Source organism: Canis lupus, chromosome 6, assembly GCF_048164855.1.
Source record: "Canis lupus baileyi chromosome 6, mCanLup2.hap1, whole genome shotgun sequence".
Taxonomy (NCBI): Eukaryota; Metazoa; Chordata; class Mammalia; order Carnivora; family Canidae; genus Canis; species Canis lupus.
Window position 1 is genome coordinate 71,228,698 of NC_132843.1, and position 23,438 is coordinate 71,252,135.

At 46.1% G+C, this 23,438-nt stretch overlaps 1 long non-coding RNA gene across 12 annotated transcripts in view; it reads right to left on the reverse strand.

Moving 5' to 3' along the window:
- Positions 1–12,352: 12,352 nt before the first annotated feature.
- LOC140635875 (uncharacterized) overlaps positions 12,353–23,438 on the reverse strand; it is a 55,659-nt gene continuing 44,573 nt past the window's right edge. For 3 of the 12 annotated variants that reach the window (XR_012033197.1, XR_012033194.1, XR_012033196.1), the window contains 2 exons: positions 22,162–22,298; positions 12,353–15,959 (listed from right to left, as the gene is read on the reverse strand). This is a non-coding gene — a long non-coding RNA (uncharacterized lncRNA). The remainder of the gene's footprint in view (positions 15,960–22,161; positions 22,299–23,438) is intronic. The other 9 variants (XR_012033206.1, XR_012033202.1, XR_012033203.1 and 6 more) reach the window with 9 other exon arrangements.

A 23,438-nucleotide genomic window follows, 5' to 3' on the forward strand; every position in this document is an offset into this window, starting at 1 on the left:
CTTGTGTTTTGCATTGTTTATTTTAAAGTCAACACTGGCTCAAAGAAAAAAGAAAAAGAAAAATATGAGTTGGTTTCTCTTTTTCCTTGTCACGTCACCTCCAGCAGTGAGAACTGTTTGGCAACTCAGATCCTTCTAGATTGCGTGGCTCCATGAGTTATCCCAGCAAAACACCCTCTGCTGCCATTGACCAGAACATTGTCATAAAACGTATAAATCTGCAGTGTTCACCATGGATGACATCCCTTTCAATGCAGCCCAGTTGTACACAGTGCATGATATGCAGTTGTGGCAGCATCTGGGAGCACAGGCCTTCGGGGGAATTGCCAAAGCCGTGTGGAGGAGGTATGCAGGTCCTCTTGCCTTCTTACCAGGCGTGGAGAAAACTGAACCAGAAAGCATGGGGTGCACTTTGGGCTCTGATGAATTAGTTCTGTGACCTGGGGCAAGTCACTCTGTCTCTCTAGACTAATTGCTTTGTCTGTAAAATAACTGAAATAGACTGGATCTCTTCACTCCAATTGAGTTTTATCAGGTGACTGAAAGACTAAAGACCGAAAAGCTCTTATTTGGGGGAACAAGAAAATTTGTTTAATTCAGTGTCTGTTAGAATGAAATTTTATAAGGTCAACTTCAGGTTTTTGGTTCCATTTCAAAGCAGAATTCTCAAGACAAGAAGCAAACTTTGTAAGCCACCAATCCCCTCCCCCCCAGTTCCCTTTGACAAAGACCTTCCCAAATTTTATGTGCTTAAAAGGCTTTTTTTTTTTTTTTTTTTTTTTTTTTTTTAGTAGCTACAGCTATAAACTCTTTGATTTGGTATACTGTCAGGCCCTGGTACAAACTTGGAATTATTAATAAAAAACAAATCCAAATAGTTCAGAATATGAAGATAACCGTATGAAGCAAAAAAGGCTATCTTAAATGAGGATGTCCCTGAGACCCAGGATCGGAGCTCTGAATTTCTATTTGGTATAAATGTCTACTGCATTTCTGGCATCAACTGTTAAGCAGTTATTTAAGGTAAGGAGAAATGCTGTTTATGATTTCAACACTACAGTTATGAATGAAAAAAAAATGCTCAGGGAAAGATGAAAGATTCACTGGCTGTGAAGTGAGCGTGCCCCATGAACTTAGAAATATGGATAATAAAGGGAAGTGGCTCATTGATTCTAGGAAGATGGCTAATTTTTCTCCATGTTTAGTCACTTTGCAATATAACCTGATGGCTCAGAGCACAGCCTCTGGAGCCATACTGGGTCCAAGTCCTAACTCTGCCTGACTTTGTGACCTTGGACAAGCTACTTGATATCTCTATGCCTCAGTTTCCTTATTCCTAAAATTGGGAAGTATAATAGTGCTTCACGGCAGAGGTGTGAGCATTGAGTAGTCAATGTAGAATTAATATATGTAAAGCATTTAGCATGCTCCTTGCACATAGCAGATATATATGTTCATAGCATTGTTATTATATCCCTCTGATATCATTCTTCACAGTGTTAGATTAATTCTTAATCTTAGCATTTTATTCACAATAAAAGTTACTGCTACTCTGCTACTAAATACACATTTAAGCTATCTTCTCTCATTTTCAATTTGGGTATGTCGAGTTATTACTCGACAAAATAACACTGTTGACCCAAACAAAATGGAATTTCTGCTACAACCAGTACAATAAATCATATTAAGATATTTAAAGGCATATGTACAAAGAAAATTATGAAACCGCTTTCTAAAGCTGCTGATTGTCTTCCATAGTGATAGGAATAGTATATTGACTATTTAGAAATTAAAGTACTCTTATATTCCAGTTTAGCCTAAGAGATTTTGTGAGATGACCTTTGTAGCTCAAACTGACCAAGATGGCAGATAATAGGCAACTGGAGACGCTAAGTCACTTTTCAAGTTAAGGTATGATTCCCAGAAGAACAGACCAAACCAAGATCTTCAGACTAGGGTCCCAGAGATGTCAGTTTAAGTTCTGTTTATAAGACTCACTTGCCCTGGATCCTTAGATCGGTCCCTTGGTCCTTCTGTGCCAAAACCTGCCAGCACAGAATAAAAGGATCCTGCCACTCGGTATGTGACATATATGCAGCACTTGTCCAATAGAACTTTCTGTAAGGACGGAAATGTTCTAAGTCCAACTATCCAATATAGCCACTAGCCTGATATAGCTATTGAGCGTCTAAAATATGGCTAGTGTGACCTGAATCTTTTATTTACTTTTAGTTCAGTTATATTTAAATAGCCTCTTGTGGCTACCGCCTGCAGAATTGGGACATTAGGACCTAGATCACTCTTAAACGGATTTCTAGATAAGAGGTCTACATTGGAATTCTTTACTCACCAAAGGGTTCACATGGAAGACTAGATGACAAGGAAGGTATTTGGGGTTTGTGTGTTTGCTTTGCCTCTAGTAATACTGTGTTGCTCAATCAAACACCCAGCCCTCTTCTTTCTACAGTTCACCCTTGGATTTAGCCTTTGTCAGTCACCACCATTAAAAGTATGAGGTCCAAAAGTCTGGTAAATGGGCTTAGATCTCCCAGCAGCCAGAGGTTATGATCTTCCTTTCCATTTCTTGCCCAAGAACACAAAGATCTGTAACAGCATGGGTGGAGTATTTTATTGGCTTGACTGGAGCTAGGCCATTATTATTCTGTACTATCTCTCAGTCTAAAGTATTCAATCTATGAGTAGTTTAATTTGTAATTGCAATTGGAATTTAAACATTGAGTCATATTTTTCTCCTTAACTATTCTAACGAGACCTGGAGCTATTAATTTCCACTTCCTAATGAAGAATGTTAAGTGTTGCAAACTCACTTTTTTTCAAATCTACCACAGGCACAAAGTATTTTTCAGTCTTTATGTTTTCCCTTCATGTCCCTGCTTACTTGCTAATCTCTCCCGAAGCAATTCTGCACAGTCAAGTCTGTGTGCAGTAACTGTCCTCTGTTTAGATCTGGTTAAAGATTGAAACGCGGTGAAGTGAGTTTGGGGATTATCTTCCTCTCAGGGCATGTCTACGAGGTCTAGTTTCTGTCTTGTGATAGTTAGCTGACGAACTGAGACTAAAAACATTTTGTTGCCAGAGAATTATTTTTAGCAAATTATAAAGGTGAAATAATACACATTCACTTGATACTAGGAAATGAAATCAATCAGCAAAGTGAACATCTCTACCCTCAAAAGACAGGATGAGTTAAAATCACATTGTTTTACAGAGGAAAAAGAATTTTCTACTTCACTGTTTGGTTTTCTTGGGCGATTTTATTTGTGGATTTTGATGAAGCTTGTTTGTGGCTATGAAGCAAAAATATTTCAAATAGAAAACTAAGACAACATGGAGCTAAATTAGACTGAAGACTTATGAGAAGATATCAATGTCTAGTTGTGTTTCCAAGGCCATGGAAGGTGAGAGAATCAGCCATGCTGCCTCAAGGGGAACCCTGCCCCTTCCCCCCACTCCCGCCCCGGAAGTAGTGAAGATAATGATGCTTTTTGCCTATTTGTCATCTCACTCTGAGGAGATGAGCAAAGTGATGACATTGTTAACACTTGGGGCCCCCCCATACCTTCTCAGCCCAACACACCAAGCAAAGGCAGGTATCATGTGATCAGGAGAGTCCGTTCTGAAGCCCCACCACACACACACACACACACACACACACACACACACACACACGTAGATGAAAACCCTATTGTGGAAATGCCGGTGGGGGAGGGGCTTCTCAGGTCTGAGCCCCACACTGTACCAGGCTCCAAGCTGGCTGTGGGCAATGCAAAAGGAATCTGAAAGAGCCCTCAAGCAACTTGCAGTCAGTCTCTTGACAGAAAAACCCCCAAAAAAGTTTTTATAGAACGTGGAGGGAGGTTGATAAAAACTATTGACAGAGCCCCAAAGATGCCATTTCTCCCCTTGCATGTAACAGGCCAGGCTCTTAGAGGAAAAGGCCATCATTTGGGATTATCTCCTTCTGCAGCATTTGGAAGTGCAAGTGCCCTTCCTTCTCAGAGAGCCTCTTGACATAATCAGGGACAACTGGGCACCTACTCCTTGGAAGCCAGAGAAGAACAAAAGTGCATTTGGAGGGGGGGAAAAAAAGATATGCCCTAAGTAAAGTCACCATTTGGCCTTGAGATAGGAGCTTACACTCCAAAAGAATAAATATTGTCTCATGTTGCAGAAACTACTGCTGCTTCTAGCCAGGCTGTTGGATGACACAAACCCCAATGTCACATTTCAAGGTATCAGGGCCTTGGGGAGAAATGACTGTAATCACAGAATCACTTAAGCAACATCAGATCCATCCTACTTAGTGGTTACAGTGTCTCCTGGGATGCTCAAAAGCATATTAGCCCTGGCTAGAATCGTCTCTCAGGGAGTGAGCTCATCAGGAATGTCTCCTTGAGGGCCCTTGACACAGGAGAGGCCCGTGAGTCCTTCCTAAGCGGTACCTCTCCCTCCTTCCTCCCCCAGGTGGCTGACCGGGCGGGCGTAGCTGATAGAAAGCACTTTTCCTTCATCCTGAGCACTAGAGGTACCTCAGCTGACATCACAGGGCTCTGTAGCTCAGTCAGCAACATTTGTCTGAGCTGGAGTTTGTGAATTTGGACAGATTCCCCAGATCGATGCCAAAGGCACAGCCAACAAGGACATAAAAACTTTTGAAAACAGGTGACCCTTTTTATTCATTCACCACATGTTTATTGAACACGTACAGGGTACCAGGAACTGGGATTATAGTGATGGACGACCTCCTTGGGGTTAAAGCCATGCCATTTGCTTCTGCAACGGACCACAGGACGGAAGGCCATGAGAAACCCACCGTGCTCTTGATAATGCTGGTGAGCCTGAGCTTCCTCGGTGGCTGATCATTCGCTCCGGTGAAAAAGGAAAAGAATGGGTTTGGATGGGACTGTCCGGGCTAGAGTCACTGCTGTTTCCAGGTGGCCCTTCAGGAAAGCACTCAGCCTGACACTTGCTCCTTTTGCCTCCACGGTCTTCACAGTCGACTAAGTTCTTCCTTATATCCCACACGGCAACCCACCTCCTGCTTCAATTCTCCACGTTTGAGGGAAATGGAAAATTCTCCAAAACCATGGTCATAGGGAAATAGCCCTAATCAGAACACAGTCTCCCCGGACCCCAGCCATGTCACATTGGAAAACCCTTCTGTCCCTCCAGACACAGCAGAAACATCCTCACCCTGACTCCTCCAACCAGACGTGACGGTCTCAAAGCCAGTGACCAGTATCAAAGCCAGTCTTGCATCCACATGCAGAAGAATGAAACTAGACCACTCTCTTGCACCATACACAAAGATAAACTCAAAATGGATGAAAGATCTAAATGTGAGACAAGATTCCATCAAAATCCTAGAGAAGAACACAGGCAACACCCTTTTTGAACTCGGCCATAGTAACTTCTTGCAAGATACATCCACGAAGGCAAAAGAAACAAAAGCAAAAATGAACTATTGGGACTTCATCAAGATAAGAAGCTTTTGCACAGCAAAGGATACAGTCAACAAAACTCAAAGACAACCTACAGAATGGGAGAAGATATTTGCAAATGACATATCAGATAAAGGGCTAGTTTCCAAGATCTATAAAGAACTTATTAAACTCAACACCAAAGAAACAAACAATCCAATCATGAAATGGGCAAAAGACATGAACAGAAATCTCACAGAAGAAGACATAGACATGGCCAACATGCACATGAGAAAATGCTCTGCATCACTTGCCATCAGGGAAATACAAATCAAAACCACAATGAGATACCACCTCACACCAGTGAGAATGGGAAAAATTAACAAGGCAGGAAACAACAAATGTTGGAGAGGATGTGGAGAAAAGGGAACCCTCTTACACTGTTGGTGGGAATGTGAACTGGTGCAGCCACTCTGGAAAACTGTGTGGAGGTTCCTCAAACAGTTAAAAATATACCTGCCCTACGACCCAGCAATTGCACTGTTGGGGATTTACCCCAAAGATACAAATGCAATGAAACGCCGGGACACCTGCACCCCGATGTTTCTAGCAGCAATGGCCACGATAGCCAAACTGTGGAAGGAGCCTCGGTGTCCAACGAAAGATGAATGGATAAAGAAGATGTGGTTTATGTATACAATGGAATATTACTCAGCTATTAGAAATGACAAATACCCACCATTTGCTTCAACGTGGATGGAACTGGAGGGTATTATGCTGAGTGAAGTAAGTCAATTGGAGAAGGACAAACATTATATGTTCTCATTCATTTGGGGAATATAAATAATAGTGAAAGGGAAAATAAGGGAAGGGAGAAGAAATGTGTGGGAAATATCAGAAAGGGAGACAGAACATAAAGACTGCTAACTCTGGGAAACGAACTAGGGGTGGTAGAAGGGGAGGAGGGCGGGGGGTGGGAGTGAATGGGTGACGGGCACTGGGTGTTATTCTGTATGTTAGTAAATTGAACACCAATAAAAAAAATAAATAAATAAAAAAAAAAAAAAAAAAAAAAGCCAGTCTTGTGTATGGCGGCCTGCTGGGAACAGACAACTCCCTCCACTGCCCCATGCTCCACACCAACCCCCCCTGACTACTGAGTCTCTCTTTTCCTCTCCTGACATCTCTGAGCCTTGGCTTCTTCATCCGGGAAATGGGGCTAATGACTGCCCTACCGAAGAGACGTGAGCATGAAACGTAATAATGCGTGCGCCAGGCCTGCTACTTGGCAAGGATCCACCAACTGCCTTCTGCCTCTCTGCTGGGGTGGCCGGCGTGGTCTGGTGGCCCAGAGGACAGCGGGAAAAGAATCCTCAGCCTTGTGAAACAGTGATGTTTCAGATTATCTCTGCCTTAAAGGAAGACAATATCCCAGGGCATCTGGGGACCTCGAGGCACTCGAATGTCTTAGACTTACAAGAAATTCATTATCCTCTCTCAGGAGGAGGGCATTTACATTTATCAGCCTCCCTGTCAGCGCAATCTGTGGGCCCTGGGGGAGGAGGGTGAGGACAAAAGGAGAAGTGTCCCGTGCAGCGAGCCAACCCAGGCTTCTCTGTCATTCTTTCTGAGTTATTTAGCAGCTGCACAATACGTGGGCTTTTGTCCAAAATCAGTTCTTGCCATCAGATCTACTGGACATAAGCCCCATGATTCAGTGCACACTTGCTCCCTAACTGAACATAACTTTTTTCCTACTGATGAGACTTTGCTGTCTGCCCCCAAACACAGAGCACGAAGGCGAGGCGACTTAAAATTGAGAAGTTGAAGTTGGCTAGGAGGAAGAACTTCGTGAACTGTGAAAATAATGAAGGAAGGAGGCATTCGGACCGCGTGAGCTCTGCTGCCCCACCACAAGGATGCGTTTGCCAACAGCCTCCCTGGAGGCAGAGGGATGGGCTGTCTGACCTCTTGGCTCCATCGCAGCTGCAGGAGCTCCTGCAGGCGAAGGCTCCCCAGGCTCAGGGCTGTGCCCGGGAGTGGGGGTGCGGTCCCCACCAGACACAGGCCCGCAGCCCCTGCGTGACCCTTTCTGTCCTTAGAGCAAACGCCCCTGGCCATTGCCCAGAATGACATCGAGGGGACAAAGAAGTGGGAAGAGGGGTGCGGGCGTGGTGGCTGAGAAGAGAGGGCTGCTGCCGAGGTTACGTTTCCTCTCACCTCCCAAGTGGGTGTCTGTGTGTGTCTCTATGAGATGTGTGTCCAGGCAGGGACAGGAACTGTCCTCCTTTTGAGGGCCGGGGACTGTCCACAGTGCTCCCTCGTGCTGTTCCCACTGCCATCACCCTCCATCCCAGCCTCATGAGGTCTCCTTGGATGTCACCGTCGCTTCTTACGTCCCTTGCTGCCTACTTCTGTGTCCTCTGAGTAATGCTCACTTCCCATTGCTTCCCGATTCACTCGTTTGATCCAAACCTTTGATTCCCACTGAGTTCCCGACACAGCCCGAATTCTCCAGTGTTTCCCACCAAAGAGCCTCCACAAGAGGACACCGGCCTAGCAGCCTGGTGGGCCTCACCTCTCACCACCCTTGCAAGTATTATCCCAGTCTGTGGAAAAACCAGCTTCCTAGACCTCCCCGGAGCTCAGCCCACACATACTCACTGTTGTGACCGTGTTCATGCCTTCCCTCCACCTGCATGCTCCTCCCTCCATCCCTGACACGTCTGCCCATCCCCTCTGTGTCCAGATTCCTCGGCCAGGCACAGGAGTCAGGATTCCTGCAGGGCCTGTATCTTATTCAATCTGGTGTGAAGCAACCCAGCTTCCTGGCCCTTGGGCTCAGCATAAAGGTGGACACATGATGGCTAAATGTCACCATGTCCTGCTGATGAGAAAAAATGACTCCCTCCACTGTCCCACCCCTCACTGGCCTCTGGCTATTCTCTGGCCCGCGGCACTGGGTCACATCCCTGCATGGAGCAGCCTCGTCTGATCTACCAGCCGATCTGTTGTTCACCTTGGAGGCGAGAGGTGTAGTGCAAGCTTTCTACTCTTTCTGAGCTCTGAGCCGTGTGATGGCGAGAGCATGACCTACTAGCACCATGAGGCCCAGAGGAGGCCCATAGTATAGCTCAGGCTCTAATCTGAGGCCCCAGGCAAGGGGGAGTGGGCCAGTGTGTAGAGCTCACAAGGAAAAAAAAAAAATATATATATATATATATATATTTATTTATTTATTTATTTATATAAATATATAAATATATATATTTAAATATATATATATATTTTTTTTTTTTTTTTTTTTTTGAGAGAGAGAGAAAGCTCAAGCCAGTGGCTGGGGCGGGTGGGGGGTGAGGCAGCAGGGAGGAGCAAAGGGAGAGGAAGAGAATCCCAAGCAGTCTCCCTGCCCAGCATGGGTCCTGATGCTGGGCTGCATCTCACGACCCTGAGATCATGACCTGAGCCAAAATCAAGAGTAAGATGCTTAACCAACTGAGCCACCCAGGCGCCCCTAAAAGAATTTTTTAGAAGACCACGTATCCAACTCTTGCCTTGGAGTCATGTTCACTCTCCTCCAGCAACAGCTGGAATTGGTCAGGGTGCAGAATGCGTTGTTTGGAAACCTTTGGGTTCCACCTTCCCGACCAGGTTCTTCCCTGTGCCCCCCTTCTACCTCCTTCCCTTCCTCTCTCCCTGCCTTTCTTTCCCATGGACCGATTGAGTGCTCATTATAGGCGGGTAGGGTCCGTGCTCTCAGGCAGCCATGGGTGGTCGTCATACATGTCGGGGTGGAAAGTGTGTGTCCCTAGGGCCCAGGGCTAGCTGACCTGCCACCTCTGCACGGAGGGAAGACCGAGAAGCACTGCGTTGTTATTCTCATTGACTGAGGAAGTATCTCATACTGTCTGGAAGACCCCGCAGGAGGTGCAGGGGGCAGTGGAAGGTACCCAGCAAGAAAAGGCAAGGAGAGGAAGCCACAGGAGGCCTTTGGTTTCTTACCACTCCAGTCCGAGCCCGACTCCAGAGCCAGCTGCACATCAGACTCCGCCAGCTCAAACCTGATGCTCTCACTCTTGTACCAGCCATCTGTTCCATTGCTCGCCAGCTCATGTTTCCACCTCACATCTCCATGTGCTTTCTCCAGCTTCCACTCCACAGGCTTTGAACAACAGGGCCTTGCTCCAGGAGGCTGGACCTGTAACAGGTAAGACTGGGAGCCATCCAAGGCCAAGGCCTTTCCCCTAGAAGACAGCCTGGCTGAGTTCCAGTCCAAGGTGCCCTGAGCTGCCCTCATGTCCTTATTATGCAGCGAAAGGTATGCAGTTTACCTTTGTGCTTTTTCTTTTTTAAAGAGTTTATTTATTTGAGAGAGAGAGAAAGAGAGAGATCACAGAGGGAGAGGAAGAGGGAGAAGCAGACTCCCTGCCGGATGCAGGGCTCAGTCCCAGGACCCCGAGATCATGACCTGAGCCAAAGGCAGACACTTAACTGACTAAGCCATCCAAGCACCCCTGTGCTTTTTTTTGGGTGGGAGGGCACTCCCCAAAACATGATCTTTCCCGAGTCAGAGGTGTCCACAATGCCTTAAGGAGTGGAGAGATATGGCAAGTCTGCAAAGACAAAAACAAAAACAAACAAAACCCCTCACGTTCCACGTGTTTAACTTCCAAAGGAAATATCAAGAATAAAAAGGGGGGTGTTGGGGGGCAGCCCGGTGGCTCAGCAGTTTAGCGCCGCCTTCCGCCCAGGGTGTAATCCTGGAGACCCGGAATCGAGTCCCACGTCGGGCTCCCTGTATGGAGCCTGCTTTACCCTCTGCCTGTGTCTCTGCCTCTCTCTCTCTCATGAATGAATAAATAAAATCTTTAAAAAAAAAGGGGGGGGGGTGTTGGGGTGACTGGGTGACGGGCCCTGAGGGGGGCACTTGATGGGATGAGCACTGGGTGTTATGCTATATGTTGGCAAATTGAACTCCAATAAAAAGAAATTTTAAAAATAATAATAAATATTAAAAAATAAAAAAAGAATAAAAAGGGACGGAGTTTGGGCTATAAAAATAGAAGAGAGAAAGAACAATAGGAGAACCTTGGCCAACTTTAGACAAGTTGCCATTCTTTGTCCAGGCCCCTCTACACACCCAGGCCTCCAGAACGCCACGCTCTCCTCCCCATAGCTCGGCCTCCAGCCGACTCCTCAGTCCTCTCTAAAGATTCACCCAGGTGCAAAGTCCTCTTCTCCAAAAAAGCTTTCCCTGAAAGCCCTACAGAGCTGGGTGCCACCCTAGCCTTCTGGTCTACCCTCTATTAAAACACTCAGCTTCCTACAGCCCCCCACTTACATACCTGTCTCTTCTGTCTGGCGTTTGAACATCCCGAAGGGGGGCCTGCAAGTTCTTCCCTGCATTCCTGCTGCCCGGCACAGAAGGCAGTCCATCAAGTTTACTGACTTAGGAATTCAACTGACCTCGCCATGGAGAACAGGTTGTAAACTCAAGGGCTTTTGCCCAGCCAGGAGCACTTCTAGTTCTCAGTCCTCAGCTCAATAGCTCAGCGGCCCAGGGGCCCTACGCTGTCCTGGAGGGGCCCACGGCTGCCCAACGGTGGTGCGGGCTCTGCCTCAATCTCCTACATGAGCAGAGTGGCCTGGGGCCTGCAGCTTCTCCAGGAGGAGCGGGAGGACCTAGGCTTGGCACCTCTGTGACCAAGGTGAAGCGCTGACATTCCTGTCCCTGGGCTTCAGTTTCTCCATCTGTTATGTGGTTGTGGGTCTTAATTAGAAAGCTCTTAGAGATTCCTGAAAGGACTGTTATTGTGCAGCTGCACAAAGGATATTATGTCACGGTGGTATAAGAGCACAGCAAATAATGGCAACTAGAAATAATAAGGCCACTTATTCCCAGAAGCACATTGATTTAAACCACAAAACCTCCTTGGAACACGGCTGGAGGATTGTAAAAGCCTGAGCAATCAACAACCCCTGTGGGAGGGGAGCCCATGCCAGGCTATTGCTGGAGAGTTCGCTCGGATGCTGTCAGCAGGCCAGTGTTCTCACTTAGGGGACATTTCCCCTCCGTCGTGAGCCCAGGCCATTTGCTGGGTTCTGGAGAGAAACAACCAATTACTTCCACAGCTTTTGCATAAAGATGCAAAGAATGGGCTTAGCACGGTTCAGTTTACTTTTAGTTCTATGTAGGATGAACATGGGTCTCCAGGTAATGGAAACTTCATCACCGCTTCTGCTTCTAAAATCTGCAGAGCAGAAATACCATCTGGTCATGGTATGACCTTGACCCAGCCATTGCTACCTCTGGTCAGCAACTTTGGAAAACCACCCAGCTGTGCTGTATCCATGAAAAATAAAGTTCCCTTCACAAACAGGTCATCTGGCACATGCAAAAGAATCTTTATGCATAGCTTTGACAGCAGAAAGGGCAGGAGCTGCAAAGGATGGTGCCTTTGACTGCAGAAAATTCTAAAACTTCTGAAGGACAAAAACACCAAAATCCAAACTATAAGATAAAAAGAACAAATTGTAGAGAATCTATTTGCAATATTCAGGATAGACTAATGAGCACTACCCTTTTTTTTTTTTTTATTTATGATAGTCACACAGAGAGAGAGAGGCAGAGACACAGGCAGAGGGAGAAGCAGGCTCCATGCACCGGGAGCCCGACGTGGGATTCGATCCCGGGTCTTCAGGATCGCGCCCTGGTCCAAAGGCAGGCGCTAAACCGCTGCGCCACCCAGGGATCCCCAGCACTACCCTTAATATATAAAGATTTTTGAAAATCATTACAATAAATAACAGCAACCCAACAGAAAAATGGGTTGAGGATACAGAGAATCCACAAAATAAAAATTACACATGGCTAATGAACAGCTTATAAAAATATAACGATGAAATACATGTAATGAAAGATGAAATTTTATTTTAAATACATAAAAAAGATGTATTTATTCATTCATTCATTTTAGAGAGAGCGTGTGCACGTGCAAGCACGAGTGAGGGGTGGGGCCGAGGAGGAGAATCTTCAAGCAGACTCCATGCTGAGCAGGGAGCCCGACACAGGGCTCGATCCCAGGAGATCATGACCTGAGCTGATGGCAGACGCTTCACCAACTGAGCCACCCAAGGAGCCCCTAAAAATGACACCTTTAAGAAGTTTTCCTAAGACAACGATAGAGACAAGAGAGCAGAGATATCATAAAAGAACATTGATCAGCAAAAAAGAACTTAAGTATGTATTCTCTTATCACTGAAATCCTAAAACTTGAATGGAACCCCCCACCCCAAAGTGCAAGGCCCGCTTACACCATGTACATATTTAGTGTAGCAAATACGGGTTTGTAAAAATATTTTTTAAGCTCTCTGGGTCCATTCCCCTCTCCTCTGCCCAACCTCTTTCCAAGTTTTCCAGCAGAGAAGGCATTTGAATGTTCAAGATCTTCAGATGCAACCACATTCGCATGTGTGTCAATACTCCACAGCTCTTTCCCAGAGCGAGGCCGCCCAGAGAGCAGGAACAAGGGCACTAGCCGAGGGACACCTGATATAGGGTGCAGGGAGGTGGGTGTCCACACCCTGAAGGCACTGCGCCCTTCCCCACCTCACCAAGACCATCCCCAATCCTTCATGACTGACTTTGGGTGGCCGGTGCAGCAAACTAACCCTTCAGACAGGAGGCTGCTGGCCTGTAGGCACTCACCAAAGGACTCTACCAACTGTCTCCTCAGGGGCGAGCTGTCCTCCTCCACACCTACCTCCTTCTGCTCAGATTCCTAACCGCCAGCTCATTCTCAACTCTTCCCAAAGCCTCTCAACTCTGTGTCCAAAGAGCTGTTTCAAAAGCTCAGTATGTCAGCCTAGACCCCGAAGAGGGTCTGCTTGGGGTATATCCATGAACGGCAGGCCCCAATTGCTCTCTGCATCCTTTCCTGTGTATCCCCTGTGGGGTTCTGGAGCCAGCAGGTTCTGAGGGCAGAGAAGGATCTCCCCTTTCATCTTGTTCTTGCTAGAGCATGAGTACTTCTTTAATAGATACTTGCTTCTTAAATCACAACATAATATCTGAACACAAAGACAGGTTATTGGATGTGAGTAGAGTTTTAAGTTTACCCCCCGAAACGTATAAATTTGTTGTTTTTGTCAATACAGTCAATCAAATTATTTCAACGACATCAACGTTCATTGAGGGCCTGAGGAGCGTCAGGGATTGGTTAGGCCTGAGGGAAATACAAAGGTAAGTACATTCTTCCCTTCCATGGGCTTCTAGAAGTGCTCAAAATATGAAATAAAATACAAGCTTTATTGTATCTTATTATACTAGAAATGGAGGTGCAGAAAGCAACAGGGAGAAAAGATGAACTCACTTTCAGATTCTATGTATTTATTCCTGAGAACTATGGAGTTTTCTGAGTCTATCTCTTACTCTGTCAGAGTGTGCGTGCATGCGTGTGCACTCGTACATGGGTGGACTTCCCCTCCAGGGGGGCTGCCATTAATGGGCCTGCCTCCCTAGACAAGCTCTTTTCTTTGTGTCTCTGTATTTCAAATTCCAAGTTTCCAGGTGAACGTGAGCAGGTCATAGCATAAACATGGCTGCCTGGACCCCCGAGGGGTGTGGTGAGCATGTGTGTTTGAAGGGGTTTGAGGGAGGTTGAACCATACTCAGAGAAGAGCAACTGAGCAGATAACCAACCCAGTGTATGTCTACAGCAATTCCGAAATGTGTACTATCCTTTCTTATAAGAGTGACTTCAGGTCACTAAAATGTGAAAAGCCAAAGGCATGGAGGTGACCCACGATTGCCTTCATACCTTACATTGGGTTGTAAATTCCATTTGTTTACCGCTCCAATGGTAAAAAAAAAACAAAAAAAAAAACCATCAAATAACCTCACTCTTCTGTGATAGTACAGTCTGATGATGCTGATGATGTCTGGGCTCCTTTTCAAGTAAGGTGTGCTACCCTTAGGTACCGTATAAGGTACTATAAGGATCCCGTATCCAGATTCTAAGTCATTTATTCAGCAAACACTGAGTAGCAACTATGTGTAAATATGTGGTGGCTTTGCTTAGGGAATCCACAGTCTAGGGACGGAATCCATGATATGAGTCATAAAAAATTAAGTCATTTTACCTTTTAACTCCTTTAACTCCGGTCCTAGTGAAGATATGCAAGGAATACCGATTTCCAAATAGATAAGCATCCTTAACTGGGGCTGAGCATAGTTGGCCCCTCCAGCAGCAGGCTCAGAAGCAAATACTCATTGCAACTATGTTATGCAGAGTCCACATTATACTTTTGGGGACATTAGAGAAAAGGGGGGGGGTTCTATTTTCTGCCCTTGGGGAAAAACCTGACAGTCTCCTAGAAGAGACAGATACATGGACTAACTAGTGGCTCCGGTATTTCTATACAGGAAGGATTTAGGCTGCTTGTTGGTTGGGAAGGGGTGGGCTTAGGGACCCCAGCTTCCTTTGATTGTACAGAATTTACCTGAAACATCAGCTGTTCATGACAAAATAAGAGGTGGGGCAGGGGATAGGGTGCTGATAGAGATGAAGAAGAGGGGCTGGCTAAAGCCTCCCAACTCTGCTCTTGAAATCAGCACTAGGCCTGGGTAAAAAAAATGCATCCCACCTATACAAAAGGAGCATTGCGAAACATGCAAACGAGAATCAGGAAACTGGGCCTGTGGTACCAGACTTAACGCCTACTGACTAGGACAAGTCCTTTTCCTCTCCGGGCTGTAGCTGGGGCTCTGCCCGTGGTACTCCAGGAGGTTCTGAGGACAGAGGAGGACAGAATGGACAGGCATGATATATGTAGCAGATCCAAACAACTCTTGCCAAACCAACCTCAGTTTAAGGGCACTGCTCACCTGCTTAAGAAACCAACCTTGATTTCAATGGCCTGGCAGATATCCACCCAGAGGATATACACTGAGGAATGTGTGTAGACAACAAAAGGAGGAGGGGAAAGTAGCTAAATCTGCATGCTTGAAAGACCACTGCATTGCTTAATCATACCCAACCAACCCCTGGTATGAGATGACACATGATGTAGGACGTGCTGTATGTGATGGAATGATATAATGCATTGGCTTCCAATTCCCTTCTTATCAGAGAACTCGAAAACATCCTTCATCAAGCACAACTGAGAGACAGGTCTTGGGTTATACACGTCAAGAGAACAGAGGCTGAGGTCACTCCAAAGTGCCTGGCATCCCGAATCTGCCACTTACCAGCTGTGTCCCTTGAGGCACAGGACTTGAGACTGCTGGATCACAGTTCCCTCAACTGCGGAGGTAGCACAACCTAGCTCACGGAGCTGTTGAGAAGACTGTGTGTCAACACAGCACATACCAGACGCTCAGAGCGGGCAGTCGCTCGCCTCATTCTTGCCTGTAATAAATTAGTCTTCCTCTCCCATTTCCCAAATCTCCCAGTACCTACTTGCTGTTCATGTCTCATGTCAACGGGGCAACAGAATCCTTTTTAAAACTTAGGATACCTAAAAAAATAAAAATAAAAAATAAAAAATAAAAAACTTAGGATACCTAACTATATGAAAAAGACTTCTGCTGCTGGACACTTGTTTCACTTCTTGGATAAAGTCCCAACAGAGGCATGAAGCACCATCCCCAGCCTCTGCCTACAGTGATGGCACAGTGCTACGTGGCCACAGGCCTCTGGCTGGAAGGGTTGACAAAGCCAGGGGAATGGATGGAAATAAGCAAGAAGCAGCTGCCCAAATTAGGGATAACCCCCAAGGTTGCTTCCAGACCTAAGATACCATGACTTTAAATTCTTTTCTGTTTACTTCATTGATCCAGGTAGACTTGCCAAAGCCCAGAGAGGCCTGCTGACCCAACAGAGGTTGTATAGTGAGCAGAGGCTGTGCAGGATTAGTAACTCTGGCCTTTGGACCGTTATCACAAAGCTAGAAGAGACCTCAAGCCCATCCCAGTGGAAATTTCAGACCCATGCATGCACTGTACAGGGGGCCAGCAGATGCCATGTTGAAGTTGAAAATATTCCTTGGTAATATCAACTCAAACAGTTTTTTTAAAATAATTTAATTTATATATTTGAGCAAGAGCACGGCAGTGTGCATGCACACTCGACAACACAAGCAGGGAGAGCTACAGGTAGAGGGAGAGGGAGAAGCTCAGCCGGGAGCCAGACATGGGGCTCGATCTCCACACCCTGCGATCATAACCTGAGCCAAATGCAGATGCTCAACTGACTGAGGCACCCAGGCTCCCTCAACTCAAATAGTTTTTACTATGTTAATCCATTTTACAAATACCATATGGCATCCACTGTAGGCACCACACGGTACCCATGAAGTCCTCTATTTCCTCCTCTAATGACATGTCCTACATGGAACCCAGGGGTGGGAGGCTTTGGGCAGGGCGTCCAGGCATTTGCCTTAGCTGGATGCCTGTGTGTGTTCAAACTCCAGGCTGCCTGCAGTATTGTGATTGGAATGGAGCGGGAAATAGTGTGAAGGTGAGTCAGAGGTCAGAGGGAAAAGTGGCTTGAGATCACAATTAGCACAATGATAAGGTGAGTAGGAACAGAGTCAGATCTTCCTACGAACCCAGGGAGGGGACTTGAAAAGATGAAGCATCTGTAGTGACCAGAGAGGAAGAGAATTATAGAGATGGGAGGACTTGGGTGTGAGCATGAAGCAAAGAAAGGAAGCAGGAAGCTTCTGTGTCTGGGTCCACCCAATACCACTTGTATGAGTCAGAAATAAACTCTGGAAGCAGAACTACTATGAGTATTATGGAATAGGGAATGTGGACTTTATTATAAGATGAGCTCTTTCACAACGGGGTCAGGAGCTGGGAAAGTGAATATCTGACGGGGGTTGTTGAAAAATCTCAGAAGTCACTAACCTGCACCGGTGGGGCTGAATGAAGTGGAGCTTACAGAGAGCATGGCAGGTCTAGCTGTGCAATGAATGGGGCCACCCACGGCTCGTGAAGAATCTTTGGAAGGATGGTGGCTGGCTCTTTGCAGCCACTGCCTCTGTGAGTTTGCAGCAAAGTGTCTGAGTGTGGGCGTGAGGTCACCTCTGGTCAGCAGGAGTGGCAGTCCCAGAGGAGCAAGGAAGAGTGGGGACACACAGGAGCCCAGCTAGATCTCTGCGTGCCTCACCAGCTCCAGCCAACAGCAGCCTTCGGGGCACGTTGGTGGCTGCTCCACTGCTGTCTTCCACGTCTCAGGCCACTTCCCTTCTGGCCCCTCTAACCAGAGTCATCCAGGGCAGGGAGTGCTGGGAGACATAATTCCCAGCATCACCAAGTGACCGCCCAACAATCCCACACTCTGATCGAGGAGATAGGAACACAGTTCAGTTCTGAGACTCGCAGACCCGCACATTTCTAAAGTGTCGAAAAAGTGTATGGTAGAGAGGAATGCTGTCAGAATATTTCTATTCATCGGGACTCTGGGTTGCAAGTGACAGAAATTCTAAAACAAACTGGTTTGGGGGGGAAGAAACGAGGGGGGAGGCTTTGGGGAAAAATCCTGGGGCAGCTCAAAGAATCAAAAACAGGTGCCAGATAATGCCAGAACAATCAGACAAAACCTGACCCCATAAAAACATCCTCTCTTTCTTTCATTTTCCCTCTCTCTCTCAAGGCCTCATTGCTGGATGGTGGCCTCATCCTTCCACCTTCTTACTCAGCAGCTCTTGGAGTCACAGTTATGTAGCAATTTGGAAAGAAAAGATAGTTTCCCCACCAGCTTCATGTTTTAAAATCCCTGATTATTATTATTATTTGTTATTGGTCCTTAGATAATCCCCAATCCTCCAATTGTTATGGGCAAGTAAGTAGGATATTATGGTTAAGCCAGGTCACAGGTCTGCACCTGTGGCTCCGGAGAAACAAGTGAGGCTACTTTGATCAGCAATCCAGGACCACCTAGAGGAAGAAAGGAGTTCTCCCAAGGAAGGAAGCTCCATCCCCAGAAGAGGGGAGAAGAGGTGCTGGGCAGCCAAAAGTAACAACTGTCTACCTTGGCGTCTCAGGGATTGAATGAAGCGCTCCCCCAAATTCATTCTGCTCAGACTCGTGTTCTTTAATGTTCTAGCCACTGCAGCAAGTTTCTGACCACAGGCCCCTGAGGATTCCAAAGAGAACCTGCTACAGGGAAGGACATACTCTGGGGGGGTGGGAGGGGGAGGTGATGATCAGGTGACAATGATCATCTCAGAGACCTGGTGATGGAACAGTTTGCTCAGAGCTGTTCAATCACTTACAAAGGGGACTGAGGACAGTGACCGAATATCCCCAGGGAACACGTCAGCAGTTTGGCTTATAGATCGCCCCGTGGAGATTTGGGCTACTACGAATCCATTTTCCAGGGCCTAACCAGAAGGTTTTCCTGGACCTTAAAGAGCAGACCAGGGCCGGGGTGGTTACTCAAAGACATTACTTAGAATCTGACTTCAGGGGGCATCTGGTGGCTCAGCGGTGGAGCGTCTGCCTTTGGTTCAGGGCCTGATCCCAGGGTCTGGGGATTGAGTCCCACATTGGGCTCCCTGTGAGGAGTCTGCTTTTTCCTCTGCATATGTCTCTGCCTCTCTCATGAATGAATGAATGAATGAATGAGTGAATAAATAAATAAAATCTTAAAAAAAAGAATCTGACTTCAGCATGAAGGTGGGTTAAGATGATTCCTGGTGTGTGTGGGGTGGGGGATATGTATACTTCAAGGTAAAAGCAGGATGGTAGGGCTTAGTCTTGATCCACTATGGAGGAGCAATAGATAAAAGAGACTAGTAAGAATAGGTTCATTCCTGTATATACTCAATCAAAGTAATACTCTTAGGTAGAATCTAGAAATCTTAGGAGTACCTCCGACAGGCAAAGTCTTCCCAAAATGTACCATCCACTGACTCTTTTTTTTTTCCTGCTCTGGCAATTAGGGCTGTGTGACCTTTGGAAAGCTGCTCAACCTCACTGTTTCTTGGTTCCCTCATCTATAAAATCAGAGTGTTGGGTTTGGGTTCCTTCTGTTCTTATACTAGATTGTTATATCTGTTCAGTGAAGAGACCTTGGGTGGGATGTGATTGTAAAGGGCTGGAAAGAGCTATTTTCTTAATGTCTGTTGATGCCTTGTCCCTGTCCACTGGACAAAGCCTTTTATGTCGCAATATGGTATGAGAACAAGCTTAAAATGTGATGAACCCTTGAAAAGATGCATTCTGACTCAGTCTCATTCAAGTGAAAAATAAAAATGATTGACAGCACAGGGAGGGGAAAGAAGTATGCAGCACAGAGAGCAGGCAAGCTGTCAATCCATGAAGAGGAGTGGGGAGATATGGCTGGAGGTGGTGAGAGAGGAGTGGCAGCAGCTAATGTGGCTGATTTATTCCAGTTTTGTCTGATATAGGTAGGTCCTAGGTGGATTACTGGATGACAGTTTAAACTCTGATCCCTTACATCTGCACTAGCCCTTCTGGAAGACCTTAAGATCCTCCCCCCTCAGATTTTCCACTATCCCACACCCAGTAACCATGAAATAGATATGAGAGTCTTAAAGGAACGAAACATTTATGTTGACCCTTGCCAGAGCTGGAAGGAGGACCTCAGAGGATAAGAAGGGAATACAAAGAGAGACAGAAACAGAATGGTGTCAGGAAGGTTAAAGCCCCTACAAAGGGGGAAAGGGTTTGCCAACCATGACCAGGACAATAAAAAGGCCCACTGGGTCGTGTTCAGAGAGAGAAGATGGGCTAGGCCCACAGTCTGGGAAACAGCACAGCCTCACAAACGACAAAGAGACAGAAGAGCCATTCAGGTCCTAAGTGTTTGCTCTCTTGCCACGATTGGAGACACAGCCAAGTCTCTGAATACCCAGGCTGAGCTCTGGGTCTGGCACACAGTAGGAGCACAATAAAAGTTTGTCCAGTTTTGTCCAGTGAATGGAGAATGAATGGGAGGAAGACGAAGAGGAGAATGCTCTGGAACAGATCGCCCACGATGTTTGAAAAGGGATGAGATAAAGAGCCTTTGCTATCAATTCATTCCCAATCAGGAACAAAAGCTCAGTGTGACGATCGGCTCCTTAGGAAACAGACGGAGATGGAGATTGGGCAAGTGCATGGAGTAGAAACAGGCAGAGGGAGGAACTAAACCATGACGCAGATGCAACCCAAATCTCAGGTTCACCCCAGAGGCTGGCTCTTCAGAATTGGCTCACCCTGAGGCTGGGGGACTGGGTCTTCATATTTCCTCACCAACCAGTCATCAGATACAGACTACTCTTCTGGAGATGTGGCCTTAGGTCACCTGTGAACTGCCAGCTAATACTCTCAAGAGCTGAGGGAATCAGTGACTCAGTCCTGAAGAAGGGATGTGTGGGCATACCACAGCACCCACTAAATAATTAACCTAGCCTCCTCATTCTACAGGTAAAGAAAAGTCCAGATATGAAATCATAGTTGGTTAAGAGCAGAGCCAGCACATCTCTCACAGTGATAATCAGAGTGTTCCCACAGTGTACATGGGGAATTGGGATAGGATTTGATATGGATAAGGAGGAGAAAGGAAGGTTAGATCAATGGCTCCCAAATCTTGCTGTCATCAGAATCATGTGTGAAGGGCTCTTAGAAGACAGATTCCTGAACCCCATTCTCAGAGAGTCGCTTACTGGAAGGTCTGGGGCAAAGCCTGAGAATCTGTATTTTAACAAATGCCCACACGATTTTAGGTGGCACATCTCCCAGCCTGTGCTTGGAAACCAGTGGCTGAGATAATAAAACATTGGTGAATAATCCGTACTTAACGAGTATTGTTAAACGACGTTATTCTCGAAGGGCATCTCGCCTGGGCTCAAGAGAGCTCACTCCTGAACTCCGATCTATTCAACAAATTCTATCAACTTGAAGACTTTAGTAGGATATACATCCAATGAAGAGACTCCCGCAACTCCAAGAGATCGCTAACACTACGGATGATCGAATTGAGCTTTCAACAGATTTCAACATGTGGCCCTTAAGTATGATTTTGTAGATTGATATTTATTGACGTTGAAAGTTGCTCATAATATCTAAACTGAGATCGGATGCCTGGGTGGCTCCAAGGTTGGGTGTCTGCCTTGGGCTCAGGTCGTGATCCCCGAGTCCAGGGATCAAGTCCCACGTCAGGCCCCCCGCAGGGAGCCTGCTTCTCCTGCCTGTGTCTCTGCTTCTCTCTGTGTGTCTCTCTTGAATAAATAAATAAAATCTTTAAAAAAAATATCTAAACTGAGAGAAAGCAGCAGGGAGGCAGTGGGGTATGGTGGATTAGAGCACAGTCCTAATGGACCGCATGGGCTCAAATCCCAGCCCTATCGCTTACTCGCTGTGTGGCCCTGAACAAGACTTATTTCCCTGTGTCTCAGTTTCCTCCTCTATAAAATGAGAACAGTAGTAGATAATTATAGTGCTTGCCTCATAGGGTTATTGTGAGGATTACACGAGTAAACACGTATAAAGGATTTATAACCATGCCTAGCACATAGAAAATACTGTAAAAACATCTGCTGTCATTATGTGTAACTGTTTGAGTTATCTACTGCTGTTGTAAAAAACTACCCCAAAACCTAGTGGTTGCAAACGACAATTACTCCTTACTTAGTGGATCATTCAGTATCACTTGGTACTGACTGGGGCTCTGGGATAATTTGGAAAGTCCAAAAGGGCCTCACTCACATAGTTGATAGCTGATCCTGGTTGCCATCTGGGAGCTCTGTGGCGTTTTCAGGCACAGGCTTCAATTTTGCACGTGGGCCTCTGCATGTGGCTGGTTAGGCTTCTGCACATGGTGGCTGGGCTCCAAGAAGAGTCTTCTAAGAGATGAAGGCAGAAGCTAAGATCTAAGGCCCACTTTGGCAGTTACCCAGGATCACCTCGTCTATGTTCTACTGGTTAAAAACAGATTCAGGCCCAGCCCAGACACAGGAAATAGATACCACCCATCAACAAAGGAGCCGTAAGAATTAGCAGCCGTCTTTAATCTACCACAGAGGTTTAACCCCATGTTTGTCAAAGTGTATACGTGTGTACACACATGTGCGTGTTTATGCATAGAAACTGATGTCTGGAAGAGTACGTACCAAAATGTAATCAATAGTTATTTTTAAGAGGAAGGATTACAGTATGGTTGTTATTCTCTTATTTATCCTTTCATATTTTGCTTTTTCCTGCCTGAAGTTTCCATAATAATGTAGGTTACATTTATTAAAAAGAGTAATTTCCATATTTTAAAAAATATGAAGATTTAATCAGGAAGGAAGGAGGAAGAGGAGGAAGAAAAAAAGGAAGGAGGAGGAGGAGGAAAAAAAGAAAGACAGTAGCTCAAGTCTACATTAATAAAATTACTGTTCTGTCATTAATAAAATCACAGCAGCTAGATTAAAAAATAAAATCACAGCAGATAGATCTTGAACAAAGGTCCTAATCCTACTCCCCTCCGTAATCAGACCACACTGGAGTGTTACATTTTGTGCTGGGTTCTCAACTCTCAGAAAGATTCACAAAGGGAAACACAACACATCAAGGTGTGCAAGGGGAGACAAAGGATCTACAAACTGTTTCTTGTGGAGAAGGATTTAAGGATACTTGGGTTGAAAAGAAGAGGCTTAGTGGGGTCCTGATACGTTGAACTGGGCCCTCGTTGAAAATGCAAGGAGAGCCGCCACAGGGAAGAGGCATTAGTTCTGGTCCTACAGACCTAGGAACATTGAATGGAAGTGACACAAAGGCAGATGTGAGATTCTTCATGCAAAGAACTTTCTAGGTTGTAAAAGAAAAAAGCTGGCCTGAGCTTCCTTGGAAGACAACAAGCTCCCTGTAGCGACCAGATGCCATGTCTCAGGGTTCCTACGGGGAGGAATCCTGCTGTGGGGAGCTGTCTGACCTGGGATCCCTACCAAACCCCTTCCAAATCTCAGGCTACATGACATGGAGGCTTACATGGGAATGGAAAG